Source organism: Lepisma saccharinum, chromosome 26, assembly GCF_977018435.1.
Source record: "Lepisma saccharinum chromosome 26, izLepSacc3.1, whole genome shotgun sequence".
Classification (NCBI taxonomy): Eukaryota; Metazoa; Arthropoda; class Insecta; order Zygentoma; family Lepismatidae; genus Lepisma; species Lepisma saccharinum.
This window is the reverse complement of record NC_139254.1, coordinates 60,334,991-60,353,734: the sequence shown is the minus strand read 5'-3', so window position 1 is coordinate 60,353,734 and position 18,744 is coordinate 60,334,991. Positions and strand designations below refer to the sequence as shown.

The 18,744-nt window shown below is 36.7% G+C and overlaps 1 protein-coding gene across 1 annotated transcript in view; it reads left to right on the top strand.

Moving 5' to 3' along the window:
• The first annotated feature begins 5,005 nt into the window (after window positions 1–5,005).
• The window catches only part of LOC145979778 (diacylglycerol kinase eta), a 359,862-nt gene continuing 346,123 nt past the window's right edge, over window positions 5,006–18,744 (top strand). The window contains exon 1 of the mRNA XM_083112757.1: window positions 5,006–5,073. The gene's annotated coding sequence lies outside the window, so the exon portion shown is untranslated. The remainder of the gene's footprint in view (window positions 5,074–18,744) is intronic.

Here is an 18,744-nt window from a genome sequence, read left to right as displayed (position 1 = left end):
TCGTCGGTTTGGAATGCAGACCTTACAAATTCCATTACTTGCCTCGTCCGTGGAAAGGTACAAGCCTGACAGACGAATATGAATCGACAGGTATTGGAATTTGTATAGCGAAGCAACCGAACCGATCTGAGAAGATCGGAAGGAAATTTCGTAAACAGTATTGGATTTGGTTTTGGTGTGTGAACATCGAGGTAGAAAGCGCAGGTATGTACCTGGAGGACGGAGGCGTCTCTCCGAACATAGAATGGTCTGAGCCTTGTTACTGAACCTCTCGGTAGTACCTTTTCTTACTTACACCCCGGTAATAAAATAATGAAATAAGGGAAGGAGCGAGTAATGGAATTTGTAAGGTCTGCATTCCAAACCGACGAGAACATCCTGTCTCCGTAATGTTTCGTTTCAAGTACACCTTCTAATATTTTACCTACAAGTCAACAAAATAAAAAACGAATTCAAATTTCAAAATCATTTTATACAACAAGAAATTAATAACAATTTATAACTAACCTAATTGGATACCAATTAGAGTCGAATTACTTTCGGAACATCTCCAACGGACTACGCGAGTCTGTCTAGCGAACCTAGTGGGCGTGTGGAGCCTGAGCAGGGTGCTTAGCGATAGGTTCTGGGTTGAGATGACGTCAGTGGCTCGCTTCGTTCATAGGCTGTTTCGAGAGTTGCGACTCGTTCCGAAGCTTCAAATGCATAACAGCCAAAGATGTTATGGAAATAATCTCCCTCTACCATTTACCACTCAATCCTCATATTAACATTGGCGTACAAATGCTCGTTGTCGATTGTCGATATGTCGAATAAGAAGCGACTCACGACTGGCAAAGGCAGTTCTGTTTCTAATACAGCTGTAACTTGTTTCTTTGGTCAATGGAATCAGAGTGGAGTGGATAATATTCAAGGTTTAGGTGATGTAAAAAGTTTTCTTCTAATTTGTCATGCCAAAAAAGAAAGTGTTCTTGTAGTAGTGATTATTATAATCAAAGGTCCTCTTAAGGCGCCAAGTGTTCACTCAAATGTTAATATATTTGTCAAAATGTTAAAAATTCGGTATTAAGAATACTTTAAACTGCAATTGATTTTGTAATGTTTAAAAATGTTATAAAAATAAATTTAACTATATCCATGTCTATATGTCCCGTTCTTTTATTTTAGAAATCTGTCAACCCTATACCTGGGCCGTGTTTAAATTGATCCGGAAAAAAGGTTCCTGGTCAGTATTTAAATTCAGCTGGGAAAAATAGGTTCCTGGACCGAATTTAAATACTTTAAACATAAAAACGTTCTTTATGGTGATTGTCTCTCCCGGACGGGAATTTAATTTGTTTTTTAAAAAACCTGGACCTTTAACAACCCCGAATTCTCTTACTTAACTGGGAAACTTTGTCCTGGACGATGTGGGTTCTTCGCCGAGATCCCTTCCTTTAATCCTCAGCCTAGTTCTGAGATTTACCAGCTCGAGATTGAAGCCAAGTGTCGTCTAGACCAAACTTTGTTTGACAACTTTATTGCAAACAACATATATAAACAATGACACTGAGCCTGCAATCCCCGTGGGCAAGAGAGGGAAGCAAATAAAAGCATTTTCCACATCCACTGTGCAGGAGGAATTCACGGATGTACCCAGGAGGGAATTCATTTTAAAAAAGAACACAATTTCAAAACTACTTACTCTTAATCTCTTGGGAGATCTACTTTGAGAACGAACTGAATATATATATATATATATATATATATATATATATATATATATCAGTGGCGTAGCATGGACATTTCGGGTGGGAACGCCAAGTCCGAAGGAAGGGTCGGCTCTTTCTTGCTTAATAATTTACTTATGGTGTTAGTCGCCACAGGTATTGTTTATTTGCCTGAAGCCAGCTGGGTTTTCAATAAAACATCATCCATGCATGTTTTAGCTAGAAAATTAGATGCCTCACTATGCCACAAATGTTTTGAACTCTGGTGTTTTATACCTTTCTGCATGACGCAAGTCATTAAAAACCTACCTGAATCACAAGCGCCTCTGCACAACAGTAGACGTCATTGTTGTGGATGATGCAACTACTGATTGATTTGGTTTATTTTACTTCGCTTTTCTACCACTTTTGGTTAATCGCGAATACGAATATGAGTGATGATATTGAAGAAGGGACACTCACAAAGAACACCCGTGCTCACGCCGGGATTCGAACCAGGAACCTCTGTCGTCTTGGCGCACTGTCCAAAGCACTCTGACACGGAGGTGGGTGGATGATCCAAATATCGTACACTCTACTGACGTAACAGTGCCGATTGGTAATTCAGACTACTGTTTATTACATCTTGAGAATGCTGATAAACATTTTAAAATAATTTTGTCCAGAGACCATTCGATGTTAAGAGTTTTCAAATGAATGCTAAACATTTCCATTGACACAATATTAAGCAGTTAGATAATAACGAAAAAATAATAATAAAAAAATAATAGTTTTGCGGGTTAACTGGTAGAGCAGCCACAGGCTGAATTTCTACCACGAGGATTTCACCAAATTATTTGACAAAAACTGTGTTGATCTTTTAGTTTCTAATGCACATCGCTGTTCGTGCGATAAATTATACAATGCAGTGACCATTAAGAAGCGGTGTATTTGACATTGGTAAAGTTACGTCAGTCAATATTGCGTATTGTAGCATCACATAGCACGAGTTGCATGAGCGCGAAGAACCAGGTAGGAATTCTATCGCTGTCGTCTGCTTCAGAAGGCAGGAAGGGTCACATGAGCCAATCACGGTACGCTGGCGTATGAGAGAGCATTTACGCGCGTAAAGATGCTAGAACGAGTGTTGAGAGTGGAGCGTTGAAAGCGGATTGCGAAAAATAGCTGCTATAATGCCATGAAGGTCAAACATATATGCAATTAATCAAGTTTTACTTTATATTCACAGCATTTACGCATTTTTGGAATTTTAAATCTGGGAACGCCGGGCGTACGGGCGTAATATAACGCTACGCCACTGATATATATATATATATATATACCATGTGTATGTGTGTGCATAGGCGGAGTTCTGGAGTTGCCAGAGGGGCCAGGCCCCCCTCAACTTAAAAAATACAAAAAAAATAACACATGATTAAGTTCAGTTACTACATTTTTGTTATGAAGCCATATCGCAAATCTTGACATTTGGCATGATGGCATGTGCGGTAATTGCGCCGCAATAGCGGGAATTAGACGATTTGATTGATGTGTACAGTTTGAAGAAAGAAAAACGTAAAATGACTTTGTGTTGAGTCAACAGTTACTGCTGAGGCATCAAAAGAACTTTTCAATTTAATTTTTCTAAAATTTCTGAAGCCTACTATTGTACCGTAACTTTTTTAAAGTAATACGAGTATTGTATCAATAAAAAATTAATGAAGTGCAAAATGCAGTAATCGTACTATTTTGCTTCTTTCAAAACTGACAACCAATCTGCTAATTAATATTTGTTTACTTAAGCGAGGAAATTTAACATTTTCAAATCTAAAAGGCCTAGAACTCAGTGTTTTTAAGTTGTTTTTCAATTTCCGGGGGAAGGTCTCCGGACCTCTTATAAGCTAGGGGATATTCAACAACCCTCAGGCACATCATATGCCCCCCCAAAAGCAAAAGCTCAAACTCTGTCCATGTGTGTGTGTGTGTGTATGTGTTTGTTCCAGCATAACTCTCGAACGCCTGGAGCTATTTCAACCAAACTTGGGACACATATCACTTGCAATCTGGAAAGAAATACTGTGGGGGTAAGGCACCCCTGGCACTACGAATGCCGTTTAACTCAAGTTGAACACGACAAGCTGCCCGTGTCGCTTCGGCTGGTTTGTCACGCATGAAACGTAAATGCTTCTATACAGATTGGATGCATGCCGTGTTCGGTGAGAAACTCTCTTGGGAACGAACCTACAAAAATACATGCAAGCTGCATGTGTCACTTAGACTGGGCCGTTTTCTCCATAAGGTATACTTCGTGTCGCCTCGATTCGCGCATGCGCGTGAATGCTTGCTTGAGGACTGAAAGGGCCCGTATCGCTTTTTCTTCGGTGCGAACCACCATTGTCGACTGTCGCTTCGGTCTGAAATCTCCCTTAGGGAGAATTCACAGCAGATCGACAAGAGATACGTGTCGCGTGAGGAGTTCGCCAATCGAACGTAGGTTTTTGCAGCCTGTTACACCGCTACGGTGTGAAACGTTGGCTTGTTCCCAAGCGACACGTCCTTGTAATCAAGGGGTTCGGGGTTCGATACCCGGTGGAGGCACATAGTGGTTCGGATCCCACTTTAAACTGTAGGTCCAGTCCCGATTAGCCTTACTGTGCATAAAGTGGACTTAAACACCAAATCAACCAACCAAGCAAGCGACACGTGTCGAGTGTTGCAGAAGTGACAACTAACAAGCGACACGACACTCTTCAGTCTATAAGCATGCAAAAATACAGACCGAGACGTTATGGGAAAAAAATGGTCCAGTCTAAGCGACACGTGCAGCTTATCGTGTCGCTTCGATTAGAAAGATTGCATTGATTACTGTTTGCTTCCAAGTGACACTTGTCGCTTCGGTCTGAAATCTCCCTTAGATCCATCCACAAACATCCACAAACCAAGTTAAATATTTCTAGCTCTCTTAAGTCCTAAGCTATTGATAATTTATATAATCCGATGGTAGTAAAATGAAAAAAAAAAACAACACTAAAGCGGTTTTTTTTACTGCAATGATGATTAAAAAATTTGAACCTTAACAGGAATAATCAACAAAACAGGACAAAAAAGCTGCATAATTCCCTTAATCCTTTGTTGACACAAGCAAACACTCAGCGTTTTTCCCCTTCCCCGTTTTGGCGCGACAGTTCACAAAAAAAGCAAAAGAGCTGGGATATTGAAGCAGGGGGAACGGAGCGATAATGTTTTGTCACGTGACTCTCTGACGCACAGATATTGACATTTTGCGCGCAGCGCGTTACTCACTTGTTCCTCGTTCACCATGACCGCCTCGTCTAGTCCGCACGCTGGCTATGTTTTTAAACAACTCTAGCCGTCAAGACGTCAGGTAGGTTTGCACTGTTGGCTTGTATTGCATGCGTAGCTGTTGGATTGTGGTACGATGTTGTACAGGGTAGGTTGGTTGTACTATTGTAGTCTGTCTTCAGGTATCAGTTAGCGGTTGTGTCGAGCATTGAAATCAATACTAGCCCTTGCACCTCTTAAATTTCCCCCAAATGCACCGAATTTACTGTCGGTGAGGTGAACGTGCTTTTGCATTGTGTTCGTATAAACGTTGAACGTCGAGTTGTTTTGGGGGGAAGAACTGTAACTGTGTACTTTTCTGCTAAATGCATGACATGCTGTGCAACGTTCATGTAACTGGCGACAGCGAGCACATGTAGACATAATCGCTTTCCGAGACAGCGGAAACGGTTTAAGAACGGGAACGTGCACCTGTAGACGGTATTGATTTTCCGGTACAATTTAATTGTGTAACTAGTAGCAAGGCAAATATGCCAGCAGGCCGTCTCGCGCCAGTATCACACGTGGTTTTGTTGTTTCATGAGCTGCGGTTAGGTAAATACTTGCATGTTATGAGTGCGAAGTAGCTTTTCATGCTTTCAAACATTTCCGTGCAATCGCAACGAACTGTTTTTTTATCATTTAAACCGTATACACGAGTGTCAATAGAACAGTGTAAGAACTGAAGTCATGTGTCGCATTCAAGGCGCCCCCAGCTGGGCTATTTGACTAGGGTGACCAGATATTTGTTGACCAAAAAGAGTATAGTCTATATGTTGAAGGTGCGCATGCACAAAACATAAAAAGAAAACGAAAATAAGGGTGGCTATTTGTTATTGCTTCTATTAGAAACCGTATAAAATAGGCCTACACTCTACAGATTCAAATGACTTACGAGTTTAATGTTATTAGCAAATTACAAATATTTCCTCACCAATGCGCAAAACTTCCTCTTTCATACTTCTGGGATGATTTTGCTTTCTTGAGTATGTTTTGATCGTACTTTATTGCCAGTCCAAACTCTTCACAGGTCATGTCCACATTGAATTCCACTTTCATTACTTGTTCGAGTGTTGACACCAAGAGTACTTTATCCTCTCGCCAGTAAGTTTTAATAACACTGAAGAGTCTTTCACAATCAACATGTGTACCAGGCAGTGTAAACAAGAATTTTATAAGAAGCACAATCACTTTTAAATTTCACCCAGCCTGTACTGACCTCCACTTACCCATCATTTTTTCTTTTCTTTCTGTGGATTTTAACGCATTTTTACGCGTAAAATAATGAATGGTAGCAAGAAAAAGAGTATATTTGGGGATTTTTGCAAATTGAAAAGAGTATAGAGTATATGAACCTCTAAAAGAGTATAATACTCTTAAAAAGAGTATGTCTGGTCACCCTATATTTGACCCATTGAACAGAAGGAGAAACACAATGTTTGCTGCTCATGTTTCGAACGACATTTAAAGAATACACGTATCTTTGTTTTCAGTCACCTAAAAAACAATGGAAAGTTGGAATCTGCATTTTTGCAGTCTAATGGGGCTCTGTCGTCTGAATCCCCAGACAGTATAATCAGTTATGTAGTCCCAAATTTTCATAAGGGAGACAATGACTACCATGCTCAAGGTCCCGTGTTCGATCCCCGACCGGTTCAAATCCGGGAAGTTTTCTAACGTTGGAAGCGGTCCCGGCGCTCATGCTAGAAAATTTAACAACCCTGATTTAAAGAACATAAGGGCTACAGTAGAATTTCATGGACTACAGTAGAGCAGGTTATTGTATTTTTTTGTTGATATTGCTTTTGTGCTTTAGCAGTATACTGTTAACAATTTTTAATAATACTGCTAAAATTCACTAAAAGTAAAAATCGTGGTAGAATGCTTAAGTAAATAAATGAACAGAAAAAGCAACAATTCTCTTTTCTTTCGTCCTCTAAGTTTAAAACTGAAATGCGACAGACCTCAATCGGCGCGTTTAACGATAAGAGCCTTTACAGTCTCATGTCAATTGTTTCGGGAAAAAGAAAGAACATTATTTAGGGAGATTCACACCGAAGCGAAACACGACACATGTCGCTTGAGTATTGTAAGCTCACTGTAGTCATGGCCAAATTACACAGGGTGCGAAATCCTTTGGGGGGGGGGGGAGATTTTCCATCACCAACAATCTTGGCCTCAAAATCCCCCACCAAAAATTTTCGGGGGGAGAGTTTGTTACAACAAACAACAAAGAAAAAAACTTTTAATTTCAAATATACTGTACTAAGAATAATATGGAATACGGACACAAATTAGTGTAGTTGTAAATGTTCAATGCCTTTTCTCTCTCAAGAGATAATTAACAAATCTGCATCAATACGCACAATAAAACTAAAACAAGAATGCAAAACAATAATAACTATGAAATCTAATTGATTTATGTTAACATGAAGCAAAAACTTAATGAAAACTTACACTTAATAAAACCACTTCAACTATTTCATAATTTATTAACATCTTTAACCAGTTAGTAAAGGACGTAGTTTGCTACTTTCTAATAACTGATATATTTAAAAGTTACAAATTTATTTGTTTGTGAATAATTATTAATAATAATAATACATTTTTAATTTAGTAATTTATTTTTATTTTTAATAAAATTATAAATGTATATCGTATAACTAATATGTATGTTTGTGGAGAGGGGGGCTTTGTAGATTAAGATCTTTCTCCCCCTACGAGTCTTAAATGATTTCGCATCCTGAAATTACATAAATAACTATAAACGAATCGGTACGAAAGTACAAGAATGACGCTAACAAATCAGGTTAACCAGATTGTACGGGGCGTATACCGCGGTATACTCTAGACTACAGCCCTGAGTATAATACTCTATAAGCATGGGCGTCGCCAGAAATTCTTGCGGTGGGGGGGGCAAATGATAAAAGTTGAATAGTAGATAAATAATAAGTATTATTACCACGGTTATAAATGTTGTTATACAATAATAAATATAAACTCACAAAGTAAATTTTATTCGAAATAATTAATAATAATAATAATTATTATTATATAATGGGGAGACTCGATCCACCAAACGAGTGAATACCAGCACAACTATTTTCATTATTTCTTTTGCTTTTTATGCAGTTACTATCTGAATGCGTTTTGATATTAACCATTGCATGTCTCGTTCTAGAAAAGCTTTACAGTTAGGGGGATTTTTTTTATAAAGTGTGTTGTGTGACATCTCACCTACAACTGTAATTATTAGAATTTTGAAAACTGTGGAACCATTTGTTCTTTGGATGGAACGGTAGAATATAACCTTGCTGCTGTATTTTTCACTCAATGTTTTCGGTCCAATGCATTTCTACTTTGATTATTCTGTTCGAATACTAACTAAATTAACTTTATTTCTGTTCTTAACAAAAGAGTAACAAACTTTTGGCTTTCTTGTATCTTTAAATGAACAATGTCAATTTCCAGGAGGGGGTCCACCGACCCGTTCGACCCTTCGCTCCTGACGCCCATGTGTTTCTGTTCCTGTTCTGTTCATATATGTCCGTTTCATCAAATCATCATCATTCATCTTCATCGTAGATAAAAGTGACAAAAAGCAAAGTAGAAAGGAAAGTACAAATGCAGTCTCTGAAGTACTGTAGTCGCAAAATTGTCACAGGCTAAGCAGAGTGCGAAATCATTGAAGACTGGTGGAAAAATCTTAATCTACAAGCTCCCCCCACAAACATATTCATAAATTACACGATATGCACATTTATAATGTTATTAAAAGTGAAAATAAATTACTAAATTAAAAATATATTATTATTAGGGCCCGGATTCTCAGGTTTTAACCTATTTTATTCCTTACTTTGTAACGTCACTATTCTAATATATATTTTCTTTTTAGCCATTTCTTAATGAAATACATGAATCCTATAGGTCCTATAAACGGCTAAAAGGAGTTAAGATCCTAAAAAAGGCTAAATTGAACTTTTCAGCTAAATAAATGTACAAAAAAATAAATAAAAAAATGCTGAAACCTTGTTTTGTTTCATCAGAGTGAACACATTGTTAACTGTACGGCAATATGAAAACGTATTTTCTCCCACCTTTCTCTCTCTCACACACGCACAGAAGGGGGAATGGAAATGAGAAAAAAAGGAAAGCAAAGTTGGCATTACAAAAGAAATATCTTAACAATGACACGTTTTAAATTTTCATTATTTTCTGTATTTTCTAGAAACTGTGTTTAAGTTTAGAAAACATGTAATATGTGATGGTAAATGTGTTTGCAGTATTGATTCTCATGTAAATGCAAAGATATGTGATTGAGTTCAATAAAAATACGGGTAGGTAAAAAATCCTAAAAAGGCTAAATCATCACTTTATAAAGCCTAAAATTATGTCTATAAAATCCTAAAAGTCCGGGCCCTAATAATTATTATTATTAATAATTACATAGAAAGAAATGCATTTGTTATTTATATATATCAGATATCATGAAGTAGCAAATTAAATCTTTTAGTCACTGGTTGAAGATGTTAATAAATTATGAAATAGTTGAAGTGGTTTTAGTATTTGTAAGTTTTTGTTTAGTTTGTGCTTTTTGTTAATATAGGATCAATTAGATTTTATAGTTATTTTCTTGCATTCTTGTTTTACTTATCTTATGCGTATTGACGTAGATTTGTTAATGATCTCTTGAGAGAGAGAAAGCATTCAACCCTCACAAGCACACTACTTTGTGTGTGTTTTCGATATTATTGTTAGTAAAGTATATTTAAAATTAAAAGTAATTGCTTATCTTTTGCTTGTTATAACAAATACTCTCCTCCCGGAATTTTTTTGGTGGGGGAGATTTTTGATGCCAATATTGTTGGTGGGGGGAATCCCCCCGGTCCCCTTCCAGGATTTCGCACCCTTAGGCTAAGTACGCTAAGTTTCGTGAAAAGTAAAGTAGAACCCATGTTTCCAGAAAATATTTGAATGAAATCAGGTAACTTGTACAAAAAAAGTAATTCATAGTAGAATACTGATGACTGTGATATACATATAATTGGTACAAAAGAGGCATATTACTCAATAGAGAACGTATTTTTAAAATAAAAAGTATGAAACTAATTTTTTAATAACTGCATCTAAACATAAGGGCTACAGTAGTATTTATTGTATTTTTCCTGTTGATATTGCTTGTCTGCATATCAGTTTATATACTGTTAATAATTTTAATAATACTGATAATTACACTATAAACGAAACCTCGGAAAAAGACATAAAAAATCGAAGAATAACAGAAAAAGTATCAATTCTCTTTTTTATCGTTCTGTCAGAGCTTAATACCGAAACACAACAGACCTCCATCTTCGTTGGTTGATTGAGTTGGTGTTTGAAGTCCACTTTATGCACAGTAAGGCTTACCTTCAGTAAGTGAGATTCGAACTACTATGTGCATCCACCGGGTATCGAACCCGGGACCCCTCTTTACATGGCGACAAGGTAACCATTATGCCATCGGCCAAGAATACCTTGTTACAGCGCACGATGAGACAACGTTGTTGTCTAGTGCAAGCGTAAATTCTCACTTCCGAGTTTCGTTAAAACGGATAACAATCACAGATTCGATACAACGAGAAAGTCTTTTATTCATAGCTTATTTAGAGCGGCGTGGCTTCTAAAATCAGTGTGAAACTGTCAGCTTTATTTACAATACTAAATACTTTACGTATTCATTGAAATTGTAACGTTTCACTCGAATTTATAACCGGATGAAAATAGAATGTAGTTTTTTCGCCCACAAAAATATTCTTTTCCATCAATTTTCCTCACTTCCATTTATTACAATTTTTTGTGTAGAACCAAGAACAATCGCCCACTTCGCCCACCCATTGTTACGCTTATGAATTATACAATAAGGCTATATTATACAACAGTGGGTTTAATTTACACATTGTACTCTATTCTTCTCCACATCTCAGTTTTGGATACAAAGTTTCACAAAAACAATTTGATATTTGCAGCAAAACATTTTAGCGGTAGTAATTGCCGAATTGATTGACTTGGTTTATTTAAGTTCACTTTTCTGCCACTTTAGCTAATCGCGAAGATAAGGAGGAGCAGTGAAATGGGTACCCTTGACCCTCTGTACCCCCTGGAGAAAGTGAAATATTTTGCATGGTTTATGAAGATATTGTTGTTTATGAATGTTTTCAGTTGATTTTAGCTCTAGGAAATGTGTTATTGTGAAGAACAGTACGTCTATTGTTTTAGCGTATTACTTTACCGTGTAGCAGAACAGCACGAAGGCTTCGCGCAAGTGAATATAACACCCAAACGACTTTCCACAACAGCAGCTATAATTTTACGTAGTTAGGTTTGGTCCCGATAGTTATTTTCGATGTGTTCTTTCGCTTTTTTAGTGTGCATACAAACTTTTTACTAAAGAAAAGCGGTGAGAATACTCCGAAACTGCGGTTTTAACTTACGTGGGTCATTCTTTGGGATCAAGTATCTCCATTGTTTGTGCTTTCCTAACGCTGGAACCACTTTTACATTACGTAAAACATTTTTTTTTTTTAAAAAATACGCAATTCTCGAGGGGATATCTTATTTATATATTAGTTATAATAGTGGGCTAAAGAAATTTTTTTACTGCATTTTTATTTTTATGTTTAATAAGTTGAAATAAGTTAAATGAATAGACATTCGCAAGAAACACCCATGCCGGGATTCTAACCAGGACCCCTGGCATTGTAGCGCGCTGCGCTGATCACTCCAGCACGGAAGTCGACGTCTGCAAAAAAGTAAATGCGATAAAATTACTTTTACTTCTGAAGAGTGTCCGTTACTTACAAGTAGCTCGTAACTTCGAATCACTGTGCATTGTCCTTGAAATTTCGTTAAACGACTTGCACATTCTCCGTATTGCCGTAGGTTTCGTTTGAACTCCTCTAGGAATATTTGCGTGTCATGTGCAAAGTTTAAGTAAGGAGTGACAACGAAAGAAATGTGCATGATTTGTATCAACAGATTGAGAACTTGCAAAAGTTCAACGTTATCGATTTTGTTACGGCACGAACGAGATTGTATGCAGTTTTATGGGATCTGTTTTTCTCTCTCGCCCTGTGTGCTTATTTTCATCTTTATTCGAGCGATAGGGGCGTTGTCACTGTGAGGGTAAGGGCGGGCTCTGGCCCATCTGTTTAGGACGTTTGTTTATAATACACTTCTCAAAAAAAGTTATATTAGGCAATAGGTGATAGGCACTTCCTTGGAATGCAACAACACATGGTATCTGTCTGGTGGATATTCTCGTGGTTTCGTCGACATATGCCACTGTGCCCATGGACGTCCGGAAGGGGCACAGTCCCCCCCTGGAGAATGAATGTTCATGTAAAAAGTATATATTTTACACATAATTTCATTTCAGTCACAAAAATTATGTTAATTACTATAAGGATGTTGAAGGAACATGATAATTTCAGACTGAAGCAGTGTTTTTTGAGGGGGGGATCAGTATTATGGGGAAAAACATGCCTCCTTTGCCCCCCTGGAAAACAATTGCCTTGCTTGCCCCTCCCTGGAAAAAAAACCTGCGTACGCCCATGACTATGCCTATCACCTATTGCCTACTATAACTACATTCCAAAGTTTTTTTTGTGCTTAATATAACAATATTCCAAAGTTTCTGTGAGGAGTGTATAAGTATCTTCTAGTTTCTAGGAGTTTGGGCTGTAAACGTATGTTTACACCCCTTTCCTACGCCTTAGGGATTGAATTTCGGAAAGTCCCTTCTTCGGGCGTGCTTAACTCATAAGAGGAAGACACCACTGAACTTTCACCTTCCTACAGGGTGTCCGAAAAGTCACGCAACTGAGACTTCGAACATACGTAACTTTTGTGTACAAAAGACGATAGAGACATAAACAGTGCATTGGGTATTAACTTTGTCTATGTGGATGTTTGTTTAAATATTAAAGAAGAAAATTATTCTCCACATGAACGAATAGTATTGGGGGGGGGGGGAGTTAGTAAGGTGTTAAAATGTTCTTGAACGAAGGAAAGAAACTTGGATATGAGACAGCTATGGACTTGCTTTCAATAATTTTCGATGTGTATCGATGGTCTCTGTGGGTATTTATCGAACTGACAAAAGAGCGAAAATTGTGTATTCATTTTATGCATTACAGACGATTTATGGGGTAAATTATGACATATTCATAAAAATGTGCGTTTTTTAGAAATTACGGGCAAGGACGTATTTAGGGGGAGGGGTCCTGGAGGTCCGGACCCCCCGAAAGATTTATGAAGTACTAAAATTAAATAATGAAAATATACTCGTTTAGCATTTGTTGTATAATTTCCTCTGAACTTATTTGAGGACAAGGAATTTATTGGGATTAAAGGGATTTCAAGGATACGAAGGACGTATTTAGGGGGGGGGGTTCAAGGGATCCGAACCCGCCGAAAGACTTACCAAGTACTAAAATTAAGTAATGAAAATATTAGAATTTGTTGTATAGTCGATGGTTATTAATTTTCTCTGAACTTTTTAGAAGACAAGGATTGTATTGGGATCATACGGATTTGAATGACATTACAAAGATGATTTATGTACAATATTACTCAAATGAATATGCATAAAATTTTAATCAGAAACTTACTTTTCTCCAACTTCATTTAACATCATTTTTGTTATTCGATAAGTATTCAATTATTCATCTATTTGACATTAATTTCATTGCCAGGGCACTTGTTTTTATGTAAATTAATCCGATCTTAACTCCAGGTAAGGTACGTAATGAATATGCGCTGTTATATCTATATTCTTATACTCTTTTTACCTAATCGTGTAATAATAATATAATATAATATTACTTTATGTATTGTAATTAGTATTGATTTGATTTAATATAATTATTTTAATTTAAACATTATTATTATTATTATTCCTGAGACACTTGGTTTGGAACCCCCCGAAATATATTTCTAGGTACGTGCCTGATTACGGGGTATACTGGCAACATTGTTCACGTCAGAGAGCAGTATCAGGTGTGCCCGACATATGGCTATGTTATTCAATCATTGGCCAGATGAAAAAATAAGATTTGAAATTAATCGAACAAAAATATAGGTTAGGTTAGTTTTTTGTAGATTTAGGGGTTTGGGCTGGGCATTGATAAGTCAGTGTCCAAGGACAAACTCTTTTTATAGGAATATTTTCAGAACCAGATACAGAGAAATAAGGAGGGAGAGAAAATGAGACAGAAATAAAGGGAGAAAGAAAGAGAGAGGTAGAGGAAGAGGGAAGCAAAACAAAGGAGAGAGAGAGATGGAATGGAATACAGGAACAGAGTAAGAATAGGAGAAACAGAAGATAGAAAAGGATAAAGAGGAAGAGACAAATATAGAAGCATAAGAAGGAAGAGATAAAGAAAGAAACGCGAAAAAAAGAGAATGATAGAATACGAAAGGGAAAGAAAAGAGAATTCTAGTAACCATGGTCGCCAAAGCGGAATCCACCCAAACGAAACATTCTGGTGACGTCATTGTTGAGCTGCAATTGACGTAAGAACACTGAAAATGTTTTATATTTAGAGGGGAATGGCTTCTGGAGGGACTTATATAGGAAAATGGAAAGCAACTGAAGAGAAACAAACTAAGATATATTAAAACGATAATACTAGCAACTAAATCGCGGTATGTTGTAATGGGACCCTTTTATTTAGAAGTGCATTTTCTTCCGAAATTAAATACATAAGTTTTGAAAACACTTTTATGTCAAGAACGTGATTCTTATAAGGATTATGAAAATTACTTTTCTCACATTCAGTTAATTTCAAAGAAAGTAATACGAGAGGAGAGTGAAAAGTTTTGAGCCTCACATGGAAGGAGTGATGCGAGGTAGTTAAAATTTGGAGGATGTAAGGTTTGAGATTTAGGACACTCTGTGCCAACTTTTATGAAATTCACTTTTTTTTTCTATTTTGTTGTCAGGTTGAAAATGAACGAAGTGTCAGAGAAGAGAGTGGCCGACAGGGCCGTGATTCGGTAGCTCTGACGGCAAGGTCTCGCTGCACAGGCTGCTTTGGTCGAGTGTGGCTTCACCGCACTTCCCCATCCACCTTATTCCCCCGACCTGGCCCCGTCAGATTTTCATCTTTTCCCTGCTATGAAGAATTCACTTGGAGGACGTCACTTCCACACGGACGAAGGCGGTCATTCCGTGGTGTGAGACTCGGGACAAATCATTCTACCAGATGACTGTAAACGAATTGCAGCACAGAATGCACAAGTGCATTGATCTGGGGGGTGATTATAGAGTTTATGTGATTATGTAGAGAAATCATAATGAGAAACTGTAGCTCAAACACCCCTTACCTGTGAGGCTCAAAACTTTTCACTCTCCTCTCGTAAATACCATTGTATTCATCTGTTAGATTAGGGATCTATGTATTCTGAAATTGATCTAACATGTAATAAAGGCATTCATTCTTTAATATTAGCGTGTACAATTGTGCACATGGGGTATTAATAGTTGAAGACGATCCCAAAGAGAAAGATAAGAATAAGTAGGGAAGAATTGAATAAAAATTATTAACATGAAATTAATAGGAAATAGATAAGAAGAAAATAAGTAAAAAAGTAAAACGTTGAAAATTAAGATAGAAAACTAGCAAGGAAAGAGAATAGATTTAAAAAAGAGGGGAAGTAGATACATGTTAAGAAATGACACATTAACAGAGAAAGTAGGATACAAAATGGAGGTAGAAGTTGTAAAATAGGAATTATAGAATAAGGAAATTGATGTTTGAGGAGGGAAAATTAGGAAAGAAAGAATAGGAAAATATCCATTGAAAAAGGAAGGGGAAACGAAAAATATTAAATAGTTAATAAGAATATCAAAAATAGACAATAGGAGAATATGCACTAAAACGGCGAAAATTGACACATGTCGCACGGTTACAGAAAAAGTGAACACGTATGAAAGTTTAAAGAGAATTGAAAAAAGCTTTTAAAAGTACGCGTAGAAAGACAGAAAAAGGTAAACACCTAAATATTAGAGTGATCTCTCTTTTTAAAGCTTATTGACTCCCACGATCTTTAAAGGGGAAATTCTGTGTGAAGAAATCGAAAGAAGGAACGTAGTGAAATAAACGTAAAATGACGCAATTTATTTTCAAAACATTGACAATCGGATTTACTGCTAATGCAAATAGACAATCGCCCATATATGCAATTACTGTTGTATACAGGGTGTCTTGAAAAAACTGATCCGAAAGTTGACATGATTTTGAACAACCAGGGGTGTGAGTTTATCTACATATTTAGTTGCCATTGTGGTAAATAATGTTTTGCTCTTAAGCTCGCTTTCGGAAAACTGCGAGATCCTAAAAACGCCATTTCATCCTGTATACAATTTAAGGCTGATTCGATGCCGAAGTATCGGTATCGGAAAAATATCGGTTGGAATTCATCTATCGATACCAACCGATACTTTTTCCGACATTTTGGTCTGTTACGGGGTCCCCAAAAAATTTATTTATTTATTTATTTATTAACCAATCGCCTATAACAGAGCGAATGCTCCAATTACAATAGGCATTACAATTTGCTATATACAATATAATTTACATAAATATATAATACATGATACAAACACATAATAATTATTACACAAAACATTAGATAAATATGAATACAAAAAGTTATACAAATACAAAAGTTACACAAATACAAAAAATTACATACATATTCATATTACAAATTTTGAACAGAGGAGAAAACTAAAGGACAGAAGAAACAAAACATAAACAAGTAACAAACTATAAAAGCTTGAGAAGAATAAAGAAATTATACGAATACCACTATTTAAATAGGAAACAGGAATAATCAATACAAAGCAAAAGTTCAAATTTGAATTCGTTTATATGTATACAAAATTTAGAAAGCTATAAATTGTATTTGAGACTATAAATAAATTACTCTAGAATTAGATCTGTTTTATTTGTATATTATATCTAATATGTTGTTTAAACTATAGAGATAGTTTTTAATAATGGCACACGACACTTTCGCTTAGTCTAATTATTCTGGAAATTATGCAAAAAATTGAATTTTCTTTTCATTTTGCACCAATTGTGCACGGAAAACTATATTTTCTGATGCAAGTCTTGAATATTCTAAAGCAAATTTCTTGGTAAATTGATGCATATAATTGTAGAAGAATATTTACACACAGATATTGATCATTATTTGGAAATAAACAATAATTATAGCAATTTTCAGGCATCTGTGGGAATCGGTAAGGGTATCGGCAGTGGTATCGGTTCAAAGTGGTATCGACTCAGCCCTAGTACGGTATATGCTTCCCGGACTCCAGATTCATTGTTGCCACTGACATTCGTTTTATCTATATTTATTTATTTGCCAGAGAATTCCAAATACAGCTTTCGCCATTTTACATTGGAATGTAATAACAATGGAAATAACAAAAAATAACAATGGAAGCAACAATAAAGAATAATAAATACATACATATGAGAGAAAGTGGATTACATGTTGTTACACAGTAGATTTCTAAAAAATATCAACTTGGTTTGGTAGAGTGTTGTATTGGCCGGGTAGTCTGTGGAAGAGAGAACGCTGTATTAGGCTTAATCTGGGTTTCTGATATGTGAAAAGCTGAGTGCTCCTTGTGGTGCGGGACGGTACTCGAAAGTGAATTTCTTGAAGAAGGCGATCACTTCTTATGTTCCCATTGGTTATTTTATGGGGGAAAATATGGTCTGCAAGTATGTGTCTACCGTGAGGGGTATGGATATTTGGAATTTTCAGAAGGATGGACTTTTGTAAATGTTTTGTGGATGGAATTCGGTGGCGAACAATGGCCAGGAAGAAATTTAGAACAGAATTTAGTCTATCTAATTTTGAGGGGCATGCCATAGACCAGATCGGAGAACAGTATTCAGGTTAAAAGCGCTAGAGGTTGGGATTTTTTTGCTGCCTTAAAAGTTGCGATACCAAGGATCAGGGTTGTTAATAGGTCCAAGAATTATAAATATAATCAGTTCCCGTTTGGGAGAGGAAATCATCAAGTGTAAATGGGTTCTAGACCATAAAGAACTTTCTTTATATGTAAAGTATTTCAATTCGGTCCAGGAACCTTTTTCCAGGCTCAATTTAAATTCGGTCCAGGGACCTTACTGAATTTAAATTCGGTCCAGGAACGTTTTTCCAGGCTCAATTTAAATTCGGTCCAGGGACCTTACTGAATTTAAATTCGGTCCAGGAACGTTTTTCCAGGCTCAATTTAAATTCGGTCCAGGGACCTTACTGAATTTAAATTCGGTCCAGGAACGTTTTTCCAGGCTCAATTTAAATTCGGTCCAGGGACCTTACTGAATTTAAATTCGGTCCAGGAACTTTTTTCCAGGCTCAATTTAAATTCGGTCCAGGGACCTTACTGAATTTAAATTCGGTCCAGGAACTTTTTTCCAGGCTCAATTTAAATTCTGTCCAGGGACCTTACTGAATTTAAATTCGGTCCAGGAACCTTTTTCCAGGCTCAGTTTAAATTCGGTCCAGGGACCTTACTGAATTTAAATTCGGTCCAGGAACCTTTTTCCAGGCTCAATTTAAATTCGGTCCAGGGACCTTACTGAATTTAAATTCGGTCCAGGAACATTTTTCCAGGCTCAATTTAAATTCGGTCCAGGGACCTTACTGA